The following is a 13094-nucleotide window of genomic DNA, read 5'->3' on the forward strand; positions in this document are numbered from 1 at the left end:
GTTCACGAGTGGAAATTAGAGCGGAGGGATTCGTTAAAAATTGTTGCTTTCCCTGGAAAAAAACTCTCTCGTATAATTCTACGGATCGCGGAGAAAAGCGATTTCTGCCAGTTTGTTCAGCCTCGAGGACCATCCGTCTAAACCACGTAGAAATTATTCTTACCTGGACTAGCTCTTTCAACGCGACTCTATTGTTTTTTGCGGTTATTCTTGCTTGGATTTTTCACGGGAAGGAAGAACTCGCTGTCTTTGATATAAAATTTTTCCGTTCAAAGGATCTCTTTCGTAATAATGCGCTCGAGCTCTCCTTCTCGCGGTTAATTTCGAGTTTCTTTTCTTTTCTTTTTAAGGAGAATACGAAGCGCTGGGATATACACGTGTGTATAATTACAAACGTGTTTCGCGTATGCAAATAGTTGGCGCGATGTTTAGTTTGGGGTTGGTATAATGCGTTAATTCCACTATCAAATGGGAGGTTGGCGAGATGTATAGATGTATAGGGGCCGCGTGAATGGAGGCGACATACGTATATACAAAGGGACGAGATGTTTGAGCCCCTGTCGCGTATTTGTGTATGGAACAGATAAGACACGGTTAATTTGGTCGAAGGGTATGCAGGACCAGCATCACGAACCGTATATCAACTCCTAAATGAAATCCGACTCGCAAAATGGGTGGCAACGATCCAGAGAAGCATTTCGATTCTGTATTTTTACATCTTCACTCGTAGAATCAGTAAACGCGTCTAATAATCTAATAACGATTGCGAAACGATGCCAGGATAAATGGAATTTCGATCGAAACTTTTTCTCCTCCGAAGACAAAAGATTCGGATTGGAAAACATTCATCCGCGAAAAAATTCTCGACCGACCCGCACGATTCACACTTATGCACGCGGAATACAAGCACGGCAACCACAGGAAATGAAATTCCCCTTCCGCCGCGCTGGTAATTGGATTTTCGGCTTCCGACGGAGGATCTCGGACACAAAAAAAGGGGAAGAAGGAAAAAAGGAAGAATCGGGCCAACATTCGAGGCGAATCACGCTCCAATTCCTAGCTCGCTTGACTTTTCGTTGTTGCATCCAGTGGCGCAGCGCCACCTACCCTCCCATCGTTAATTAATCTTGGAAACAAAGAAGGATCCCGAGACGATTCCTCGAGCTTTTAATGGGCGGAATCGTCGGATGAACTGTCGAGCAGGTGGACGAGATCCTCCTCGATACTCCGCCGCTGGCAATGTACCAGGACCCTGTTGTAGAGTCCCTCTAAAGATCCGATAAATTTCCCGATTTATCGGCGATAATAACGCGGAGTCCTGTTAATTTTAACAATCTCGACCTTGCTTCTCGCGATTCTTCGGACGATGCTGCGATTGATCGATCGCAATCGAATTCGCCATGTAAAATGCATCGGGTCGGCGATACGATCACGATTGTTTCAATTCGAACATATCGGAAGACGAGGGATAATACAAACATAATTCGAGCATTTCTATAAAGTAGTCTCTCCAATTTTTAACTTTTTCCAAAACGTTAAGATAATTTCGCATACGCATAAAGAGGATAAAAACTTCATTGTTATTTTTCTTCCTTTTATCGATATCCATCGATTGGATATATCGGGGAGGATCGAAATGATGGAGAATTGAATAATGACGCGCGATTGCACGGGAACGAGAAGCGAATACCTAGCTCCTTGTCCGCGCGATCAAGGCGCATATTCATCGCGACATATCCATTCTCCCCCGTGAATCAGGCAATCATCGTGCCTGTTACGCCTCTAAACCGCATTTTCCACGGTTCGATCATGACCTCCGTGATTCCTCGAGCCGGGCCCCTCCCGTATTTTTCCTTCCTTTTGACCGATCTCTGGCCGACGCTGGTCGTTAAAAGGACTATCGTTCCGTAAAAAAAGCGTGTTTGACGAGCGGTCAAACGATGCGACAAGCGGGCTCGAGAGTCCGCGTTAAAAAATTTACCCCTGGCCTCGATCCTGTCCCCATGTATTTTTGGAATTTCCACGCTCGTTTCCGCGCGAAATATCCTTTGTCTCTTCGTCGAGAGGAATTTTCCCTTTTTTTCATTTTTTTTTTTTTTTTTTTTTTTACAGAAAGATTCTCCTTTTTATTTATTTCTGCTTCTTTTCTTTTCTTCTTTTTTCTTGTTGCTAACTCGAGATCCGGTTAATGGTTGGTCAAATATACCGTGCTCTTTTAAGAGAGAAGGCCACGTTCCACGCTCGCGGCGCAGAGAATGAAACGCCGTTTACGTATTCTCCGGTATCTCTGATGATTCGACGTGGGTGTCTGCCCGTTACAGGAAAGCAGGACAAAGCGTTAACGTCGCGTCGTTAAACCTGCCTACCTCTCTCTCTCTTTTGTAGGATCAGTCGTAAAAGAGAACGCCGAGTTCCGGGTTCGAGAGGCGCGTGATTCCTACTCTTTTATGTCGTGCCACCCGTTCCAAGATGGTGGCAGTGGATGTTACAAGGATACATCAAGTCTACTCAAGGAAACTTGAAATTACTCGAACAGAAGGGAGAAGAATAGTTTGGAATGAAATTTTTACGAGGGATTCAAGATTTTTTGATAGAGGGAAGCGAGAGGAGAAAATTTGTGGAGGGAGTTGTTTTGGAGGGGAGAAAGAGAGAAAATCTAATTTCTTAATAAAAAAAAGAATCAAGATAAATCTATAAAATTTCTCCGTGTAGAGAAACTTCGCTTTCAAGAAAATCCCAAAGTTCCTCGATCGGTACAAATTTACCTCTATTTTTTCTTCGCTCACCAAGTTCAAAAAAACAAAACTTCTCCTTGGAGAAGTAATCCTCGATACTTTGGATAAAATTGTTGGAAAGAGAGTTGCTTCGCTTTCAAGAAAATCCCAAAGTTCCTCGATCGATAGAAATCTATTTTTTCTTCCTTTGCAAAGTTCAAAAAAACAAAAATTCTCTTTGGAGAAGTAATCCTCGATACTTTGGATAAAATTGTTGGAAAGAGGGTTGCTTTTCAAGAAAATCCGAAAATTTCTGGATCGATAGAAATCTATTTTTTCTTCCTTTGCAAAGTTCAAAAAAACAAAAATTCTCTTTGGAGAAGTAATCCTCGATACTTTGGATAAAATTGTTGGAAAGAGGGTTGCTTTTCAAGAAAATCCGAAAATTTCTGGATCGATAGAAATATACCTCTATTTTTTCTTCCTTCGCAAAGTTCAAAAAAACGAAAATTCTCCTTGGAGAAGTAATCCTCGATACTTTGGATAAAATTATTGGAAAGAGAGTTGCTTCGCTTTCAAGAAAATTCCAAAGTTCCTCGATCGATAGAAATTTACCTCTATTTTTTCTTCCTTCGTAAAGTTCGAAAATGGAAAATTCTCCATGGATAAAACGATACTTTTGATGGAGGATAGTTCCGATTATAATACTCCCGTTGACGTGTTAAACAAACGAGACGATTCTGCACACATCCGAGGGTATCAAGCGGGCCGTTCATTAAACGCGATCGAAATCGAAACGTTGGAGTTTGCGTTTGCCCAGGAACGGCAATCACGGCTCGTGTCGAATCTTGCTCACTTCTCGATATAATTAACAATCCCTTCGCCTCCTCGAAGCATCGAGGGTACGCTCGAAGATTCGCTTCGATTCGTCGCGGTCAGCCTCTTGATTCCATCCGAACGAGAAATTCCAGAAACTCTAACCTCGTTTCCTTATTTCGCATTCACCCTCGTATCTCCAATTACCGCGTAGCCCGTACTGTTAAACTTATTCCATAGGATCCGTTTTCAATACGGTACAAGGGAGCGGAATACGGACCATTGTTCACGCTTCCCCCATTGTGTCGCGTTTCTAACCTTCGTACCACGCGCTTGCTCCTCGTTCCTGCTCCCTCCTCCGGTTACAAGCCTATCCTATTTTCCTTTTTTTCTTTTCCTCTCGAATTGTCGCGATGGAAAAATACAAAAGAAAAGACTCGAAGATTTCGTCACAAGAACCTGCACCGATTTGAGGAAATCCGTCGACGAGAATCCCGTGTGAAGGGAAAATCAAGATTTTTAATCCCTTCTTCTCCCACGTTCACGACGTAAATCGTGGAACCGATAATCGAATTCGTAAGAAATCGTAGGAAAATTTCTATGATTGAGGGAGAAGCAGAAAAAGGTCACCTCTTCTCGATTTCGTCGATTCCCCATTGATCGATAATTCAAGTGGAAGAAGAGTAAATTCCGAAATACTAAATACATCGATTATCTGTGCAGATAAGGAGAAAGGAAACGAGGAAGGTTGCGAAGGGCAGAGGAAGCGGGAGATACGGGCGCTTTCGAGAGTGAAAGGGGGACGACTAACTGACAGATTCCGTGGCTGCAGGTCGTGTTGGCTACCGTTTCTCAAACTTTCCAACACTGTGGACGCTTGATACGTGACTTCGCTTCAGTCCAGTTCCCCGCTATCACGCTTTCAAACAAGAGGCTGGTCCGCCTCTGGGGAGGAGGAGACGAAAAGAAAGGAAAGAAAAGAAACTCTGCAACTCTGGAGTGAGAAGACAGAGAGAGAATATATATGTGTGTTTGTATGCATTTAGAGGTAATTGAATTAACCAGAATGGGAATTACAGGTGTGCTCGACGATATTGGCCAGAGAGAGAATCTCGACGAATCTCGCTTCTTGCGCTGGTGGATGGACGGTTTGAGAAACCCTGTTCAGGGATAGCCATAGGATGACCAGATTCAGGAGGAGTGGTTCGCGTTATAATCTTCTCGACAAAAGCCACCAGGCACCGGCCGCAATCCGAAATCAATAGCCTGCGGTCTGTTGCCGCTATCTATTTCACTTGTTCTACCTACCGTTACCGTGTAAATATATATATATATATATATGGTATATGGTATACTTAATCGAGTATAAGTTTCGCTTTGATCGATAGCGTCGGTCGAGAAAGCGCGAGCGAAAAATGGCCCGTTTGACCGCACGATAAATTTTTTAATAATTTCTACAATATCGTTGGAAAGAAGTTGGTAACCTCGACGTATGACCGCCATCTTTCCTTCCATCTTTGAAAAAAAATAAATTGGTTGATTTACAGAGAGAAAAGAGCATGACTTTTTGAATCAAAACACATTCGCAATAGTAGTTGTTTTAGAGGCTTCTGATCTAGAGCTGGCAGAGTTATTTCAAAATCCGCAGCAGTCCGTTCTATTAGGTATTTTGTGTATTTAAATAACAGAATCGTAGTGATCCTCGGCTAAATTCTCACAAGTTTGGAAATTATATAGGATGAATCGAGCCGCGTGTTTGTGTTGTACTCGTGCATTCGCTTCTAAAGTCGATCCTTCCAAGATGTTACGTATGTTATCGATATATATACGCGTGATATTTGGCGTAAGGAGAATTTGAACGGAATTTGGCAAAATCGGGGGGAGGGGTGATATTATCTTTCAACCGCTAGTGCGTTAAAATTACATGGAGATTATTAGATGGGAACGATGGGAAATTTCTCGATGATTCGAAGGCGAAACGGTCGACGAGAGGGAATTCTCTGGGACAGGTTCTACACCTCCTCGAATTACCGTTTACGTAATTCCGTGGCCGAACGATCAGATTTTCGGGGTATTACATGGATTTCCCGGCGCCGGTACAAGGCGACTTCGCTCCCTCGAATTTATGCACCGCTTTCCACTTCTATCCATTGTTCAACCCGATCTTAACGAGCCGCGATAAAATCAACGCGATTACAGATTCGATCGTGATTTACATATCGCCGCCAACGCGAACGGAAGAAACTTTCTTCACTTCCTTAAAGTGCCTTACGTTTTCAGCAAATAGAGATATTTTAAATTAAATTGAAAACATTTCAAAAAATTCGGTTCGAGCGTGTCGTTAGAAAATTTTTAATTATTTTAAATTTTCACGTTAGATTTTATTAAGCTTCTCGCCAATTACCGTTAGTTGAAACGATATGTAATATCAAATATACATTCGAATTATTCTCTGTTTCAATTAATTCTATTCTATCTGGCTCGTAAAGCTTGGAAAAATTCCTTTCTCCCCCCTGGAACAGTTGGAAAAAAAGGAAAAAGGGCGAGACAATTCCCTGCTGTTAAACCGCAAGAGATTTAAACGAGGGAATCGAAGTTCGGGATCAGAACGGGACATATTTGCCGCGATTGTTCTCCACGCGTGATTTCGATTGAACCCGATCATGGAATACCGCCACGCTCGTCCACCCTTTGCCATTAACCCGAGCCGATACATTTTCGAACGAAAGAAGAAGAAGAAGGAAGAGAGGAAGAAAAACAAAAAGGAAAATTCCTTGCTTCTATTTTTAACGCGCACGCGTTCCGCTCTCCTCTCTTCCTATGTCGCGCTATGTCACCCTCCCCCTCCCCCCTATACCGATATATCGGACATTTAATAACGCCGGCATTCGAAAAATGCGCGCACGGAACGTTGCGCCTGGAATTTTTGATGAAAATTTTCTCGCTTTTCCTGCAAAGTTGGCCGCGGGTACGGGCCGCGATTTTTGCCTCCCCCCTCTCGATAACAGAGGGGGGTCGGACGTTTATGGAGAAATATTAACCGATCCTCCCTCTACGAGCGGAATAATTATCGAGGAGGAGGTTGTGCGCTCGGAGTTTTTCGAGTTTTCCACGAGTTTTCCACGATAGAAGATCACGGTAAGAGACGATTAGTTACTTGTTCCTTGCATTCCAGATGCTATCTATGTAATATTCCTTGATCGTCGCTGTAGAAATATTTCGTGAGAAATTTGAATATATAAAAAAAAAACCCCTTCCCTTTTCACATAGACGGACAGAGAAGTTAATTTTTCATTTCGAAAAGAGTTGGTCGAATCCTTGGCTGTATTAAATGGCAGGGGGAGAGATGGGGGGGAAGAAAAAGTTGCGGAAGATCGAAAATCCCGGGACGCGATTCATAATACAAGGTAATAGGGGCGGCGCTTTAGCCATTGTTTCCCTCCCCCTCCCCCGGAGAGGAAAGTTTAGCGGGACGGTGAAACATTGAAGCGGACGACTGACAAGTATCTCGGCGGGGCGGGGCAAATCCGATGCATTAATAATAATGGGCGAAAGGTCGGAGGGTCGGTGGAAAAATTTCGCCTCTGCTACTTTGCGAAAACTCGCCCCCCGCTCCCTCACCCTCGGATAAAATAATCAAGCTCGTTCCACTTCCCCTCGCTCCGCTCCGGTCCAAAAGTTTCATGGAGGAGGGGGGAGAAGTTTATGACGTTTCCGCGTCGCTCTTCTTTACTTCCTCTTTCTCGACCGACATCCGACAATTGGAATATACTTTCGTTCGAAGAGGGTGAACATCGAAAGGGGAGAAAAGTTTCGCTTGTTCGTTTATGAGGACGAATTTTAAGGGATTTTTTTTTTTTTTTGGCTTCTCGTTGCAAGAAAATGTACGAAGAGTGTCGCGGGAAGGAAGAGAGTCGATCGAAGTTTGTTGTTTCTTTTAATTACAGAAAGGGATCTTATCGTATCTCTCTTTCGGATATTTCCGGCAGATTTTTATGCCAAGAAGTAGCGGAGAAGGATAAAGAAGATAATTTACGTACTTTTTATAGGCAATATAGATTTATTTAAGATAAGACGGGGATATAAAGGAAATATCGTCACGGGTCCGTTGACAAGATTTAACAAGATTTTTCACCGAGTTGGAACGAAATTGAAATATATTGGAATACGAAATGGTGTTGCTCGAGCAATTGTTCCTCACGGATTAAAAAAGAAATACCGTGTTATTAACTGCGTCGGAAAAGTGTCGCGTCATTTTTAGGTTGACGGAGGTTGGAAAGCCGGGGAAAGCGTCGCTTTTCTTTCGAAAATTTGCATCGTAGAGAGAAAGAGAATTGCGTGACAAAATGTTAGGAAGTTTAAATTAAGCGGTAATCTGGATTGCCGTAACTGAACGGAATGCAAATTTCCGCCGATTCTCCTTAATTTCGAATTCAACACACCGCCGCTAAGTATATCCCCCGAATCTCGAATTAGCCTTTTTAACCATCGGCTCCGCCACTCTTGCCAATTGAAAAGGAGAAATTGAAAAAGAAAAAAAAATTATTATTCTTCCCACTCGAAGCAGGGACGAAAATTTCGATTAATTTTTAATTTCGAATACATTTCTTCCATTCTGGTTCGTAATTAATAAGTCGAGCCACATCTTACGTCTTTTTCCACTCAACAAGCTGTGCAAAGGATTCAATTTGGAGAGAACAATCGAAACAGTCGGAGAGAAATTTCGATACAATTTTTATATAATTGAAAACAATTGTTCTCAAATACATTTCTTCCACTCCGACTCGTAATTAATATTGAATCGTGTAGCCAATACGTATATACGTATATACATTCTTCTACTCAAAATATACAATAAATATTCGATCGAAGAAGTGAATTTCGATTAATTTTGAGAAATGGAGAGAAATCGCGTCTCTTCCATCATCTGCTCGACTCTGATTCCTAATTAATAATCGACGTAAACCTTCTTCCGTCGAAGAAGAGGATCTCGATCCCGAAGAGGACGATCCGTCAGAAGCGGGCAGAAGAAATTTCGATTAAATTTTCACAGCGCGGTCGGAAAAATTGTCCCTCCGCGTAATTAATATATGGAGGCACGGAGCCGGAAGAATTTTTATGCGGGAAACGCCGGAAACCACGACGATTGCGATTCAACCGGGCATTAACGACGCGTTGGATGGTCGTTAAAATCTCGTTAAGTGTTGCCGTTTATTCCGTCCCGTTTTATGCTAATGTTGGACCATAATCCGCGGTGAGGAACAATGCTGTTCCTCCGTTCCGGAAGTCGGCCTTTAAAAACCTTTGCGGTTTTATTTCGATGACGCCGCTTAATAGAACCGTTCCGCGTCTGCTGACTGCTTGCAAAATGGAACGGAGAAACCTACTTCCCTCCCTCCGCCTCCTCTCCTCGGCCAAGTGATAATTCTTTGAATCCCTCCTCCCCCCTCCTTTCGGGAGGGGGATCGATTTATGGGATGCGCGTGCACGAAGAGGCGTAGCTGGTTATTAAACTGTCAGAGTTTAATAACCGGCAGATTTGACTCGACGATAAGTTCTTCCCGCCAATATATAACGAGAAAGAGAGATGTTTACCTATTCGTAAAACTGGGCTAGAGAGGAGAGAAATTTCGGCGAGGGGAAAATTATAAGGTCCGTTTACTTTGTAACCGGAGTAATAAGTTTGCCGATTTCCCGATGATGATAAATCGTAACGCTAACAGCAAGTAAATTGATTTTCTTTTCAAACTTGTTACGAATCCGTACCCGACGAGATTTCTCTCCGTATATACACGAGTATTAAAATACACGGATAAAAATAAATATCTTAGAATATCTTAGAAACTCTACTGAAAAAAAAAGGATACGCACGAACATTCCGCGAGAAAAGCGAACGAAAGAGTGACGCGAGAGAGAAAAGAAAGACAACCATCTTCGTTCGTTCTTTGTTCTCTTCTCGCGAGGATGCAGGCGAGGCAGTTGAAATAGAGGGGGAACTTTGGTCTTGTTGGAATTTTGTGCGTTTTAATTTTCCGGCCGCGGAGGCGGGACGAGGGAGATCCGCGGAATTAGTCGACGGTGGGTTTCTAATTAGGGGTAATGAGTTAAAAACGGACGCGAGAATCTCGAGGAAGCGGAAGGGCTGAGAGTTCGAGGCCTGGCCGGGCAAACGATAGTCCATTACTCCCGGCCGCCGGAAAGAATTATCGTGTTGGCGAATGGATTTCCATTTTCACGCGAGTTGCGCCCGCGTGAAATTTGTCCCCAGCTCCGTTCCTCGAATCCGTTGGGAAAAAGCATCGTTTTCGACATACCTCAATTTTCTTAGAGAGAGTTTTCTCGGTATCGTGAAGCGAGACTGCTTTTTGAGTTTGAAATTTCAACAGTCTTCTCATTTCCTTCATTCATTTCGAGCGGAATCGAGAAAATTCTTCCTCTTGCAATTATTTCTATCCCTAGCCACATACGATATTTTGCAGCGTACAGATTTCAAGAGGGATCGAGACGAAATCGATCTTGAATTCGACGAAGGAGGCAATTTCTCATCCCGTGGGTCACGATCATTCGTACAGGGATCGAGGACGGTTTGAAATTACGACGGGGAAAAATAGCTCGTAAGGAAGGAGGGGCAGGTGTCGTTTGTTCTCGCAACGATTGTTCCCTTCGCCGGCTCTCAAGATGCGAGGCAATTTGCGGAAACGCAAAACGTTGAAAGGTCCGAAGGATCGAGTGCTGCCATCCCCTCCTCTCTCTCTCCCCCTCTATCCCTCTTCCAAGATTTCTCGAATCCTCGTGGAAGGCCTTTTAATTCCGCCGGCTGACATTCTATTTCGCATCCGTCCGCATTCAAAGTTAATAAAGCGTCATGCACACCGGCTGGCATTTTTCCGCGGGACGAAAGAGAGAATTGAATGCGGTGAATGTGGTCGTTTAGGTCGCGCTGCCTCCTAAGCCGCGCCCGTTCCGAGGCGCAAGGATTGCGGGGGAGGGGGAGGAAAAGGAGGAGGAGGAGGATCTGGCGAAGCATCCTTCTGGAATCCTTAATATAGTCGGTCGAAAGGGGAGAATCGGACGCAAAAGGGGGTTGGGAATGGGTGAGAATGGCACGCGAAAGGAAAGATATCTCGCCACCGTGAAAATTACGTTCCCGGCCCGATATACCCCTGGAGCGGGTAAATAGGCATCGAGCGATAGGGTGGATGTGACGATCGTATTCTCCTTTTCCTTATCGAGGAACAAATTATTAGAAGAGAAGAACGAGATGTCGATCGATTCTGTTTTGGAAAACGCGAAACGCTATTTTGCATTAAGGATTATGCAGAACACCGAGATATTATAGATACCGATTTTTAGGATGAATGGTAAATTTTCATTGAATTTCATTTGATCCGTTCGAAGAGGAGCGAGATACTAATGGATCTTGTTTTGAAAAACATCGGTGATTAAATTTCCTTTTCCATATCGAGGAATTGCGTACGATATTTTGGACCGCATTAAGGATTAACACCAACTGAGATATCACGGATATTAATGAATTTGGTAAATTGTTAGACAGAATGATGGATAGATAGTAAATTTTCATTCAATTTCATTTGATTCGTTCGAAGAGGAGCGAGATACTAATGGATTTTGTTTTGAAAAACATTGGTGATTAAATTTCCTTTTCCATATCGAGGAATTGCATACGATATTTTATACTGCATTAAGGATTACGCAGAACATAAAGAGTGAGATGTCACGGATGTTAATGAATTTGGTAAATTGTTAGACGAAATGTGATGGAGAAATGGTAAATTTTCATTTCATTATAAGATCGGTATCTCTCGCTTAAATAGAAACAGATAAAACGAAAATATAGTGGAGCGAAAGAAGCAAAAGAAAACAACTTATTGCGCCGCATCAAGGTGTACTTTCTACCAGATATCATGTTCCCTGCGTTTAATTTATTCGTATTACACGCACACGCGTTCCGCAACGAGATAACTTGGATTAATCGTGTCATTAGATCGGTACCCGACCTGGAAATCTGAATTATGCATATACCCTTTGCTTCCCCTGTTTCGCAAAGCAAAATTTCGGACCTCCATTTCCTAATCTAATCCTCTCTTTCCAAAAATCGCGATCGCGCCGAAATCCACTCTCGAGATGAACGCTCGTGAGAAATCGCCACGCCGTTTTGTTTAGCCTTCGTTCTCGAGGCTCCTCTCCCGCTCGAAATCGCTCACCCGGGACCCGTATTCGCGCGTTATTGGCCCGCGAGGAGGAATCGCGTGGAACCGCGTGGAAAAATGGGCGACATTTTATATCGGGGAGAGGGGGAGAGAGAGATCTCGCCTCTGCAATTATATCTCGATGCAAATGATCCGGCCGAATTAGCAGCGGCCGATTAATTAGTGTTGCCGGTAACGCGCGTTCCATCTGCAGATCCTTGTCGATCGATCGACCGACACCGGGACCGGCGCACTGTCACGCAGAGTGATTGCAGCTGCATGCAATTAGCATAATCATGACGAAGAGCCGCTCGTGTGCACGCTGCAGCTATGGCGCGAGAGAGAGGGGGGAGGGAGAGGATGATCGACGTTTTCGTTTGCGTAAAGCCGCGTCCTCGTTACCCGGGGAGGCGACGATCATCGATCAGAGATCGACAAGGGTGCGTGTCGCGCGGTTGGAACAAAGAAGTCATCGTCGAAAGCATCGGGCTCGTACGCGTTTATCATCGGTCTAACCCTTTGCACGCTTGCACTAATTTTAACAGGAACAATTTTCACGCACACCTCCTCCCTCCGCCTCCCCCGACACGGATGAAAAATTCGAAGAAGATTGGCCTTTTCGACCCTATCCCGTGTAACAAGATTTACAGGGGTGGAAGCAGAGGTCGATTGGGCAGCGCACGATCCATTATCCCGTCGAATTGGGACCAAGCAGACGATTTCGTTCGATTCTCTCCTCTCGCCAAGTGTATTATTCGACACCTGATACGATGCTTTTTTTTTTTTAATAAATTTAATTCGTGGAAAGCGTATGAGAGGGGTCATTTAAGGGGGAAGGGAGGGGAAACAAGATTAATATATATTTTGAAGGGGATTTAATCTCCCTTCCCCACTGTTCGGCTAAAATTAAATAAAATATGCCGACAGAATTTTATAAATTTTAGAACACAAAATACCGCGCGACTCGTGCTGTCGGCCGCTTCGACCAAGTATCCCGGCCAAGCTTAATCATTTTTTAATTACGCCCCCGATACGATTAAACGGTCCTCCACGCTTTTATGCACCCGATCCTGCCGCCCCTCTGTTAATTAAATCGCTCGGATGTACCGCGAGCCGCCCCGTTGGGAACTTTTCGATCACCCGTGTGTAACTCGAGAGCTTCATTCGTTAGCGGGAAACCTTATCCCCTGGATTGCCTGGTTTTTTTCTTTCTTTCCCTCTTCCTTTTTCTCATTGTTTCGCGCTTCGGGGAAATCATGGAGAAAATTGTTAAATAAGGGATTTTACGAATTACCGTATCCCGCATTTTAATTTACATTTCCTTTTATTCCGTGAAGTGAAATTCTATTCCGTT

At 43.7% G+C, this 13094-nt stretch overlaps 1 protein-coding gene and 1 long non-coding RNA gene across 8 annotated transcripts in view; one reads left to right on the forward strand and one right to left on the reverse strand.

Moving 5' to 3' along the window:
* The window catches only part of LOC108002292 (uncharacterized), a 137747-nt gene extending 124679 nt beyond the window's left edge, over positions 1 to 13068 (forward strand). The window contains exons 6-7 of the long non-coding RNA XR_003698721.2: positions 4254 to 4529; positions 4610 to 13068. This is a non-coding gene — a long non-coding RNA (uncharacterized LOC108002292). The remainder of the gene's footprint in view (positions 1 to 4253; positions 4530 to 4609) is intronic.
* The window catches only part of LOC108002290 (complexin), a 215973-nt gene that overhangs the window by 104049 nt on the left and 98830 nt on the right, over positions 1 to 13094 (reverse strand). The gene's annotated exons all lie outside the window — the stretch shown is intronic.

This window comes from Apis cerana, linkage group LG15 (assembly GCF_029169275.1).
Source record: "Apis cerana isolate GH-2021 linkage group LG15, AcerK_1.0, whole genome shotgun sequence".
NCBI lineage: Eukaryota > Metazoa > Arthropoda > Insecta > Hymenoptera > Apidae > Apis > Apis cerana.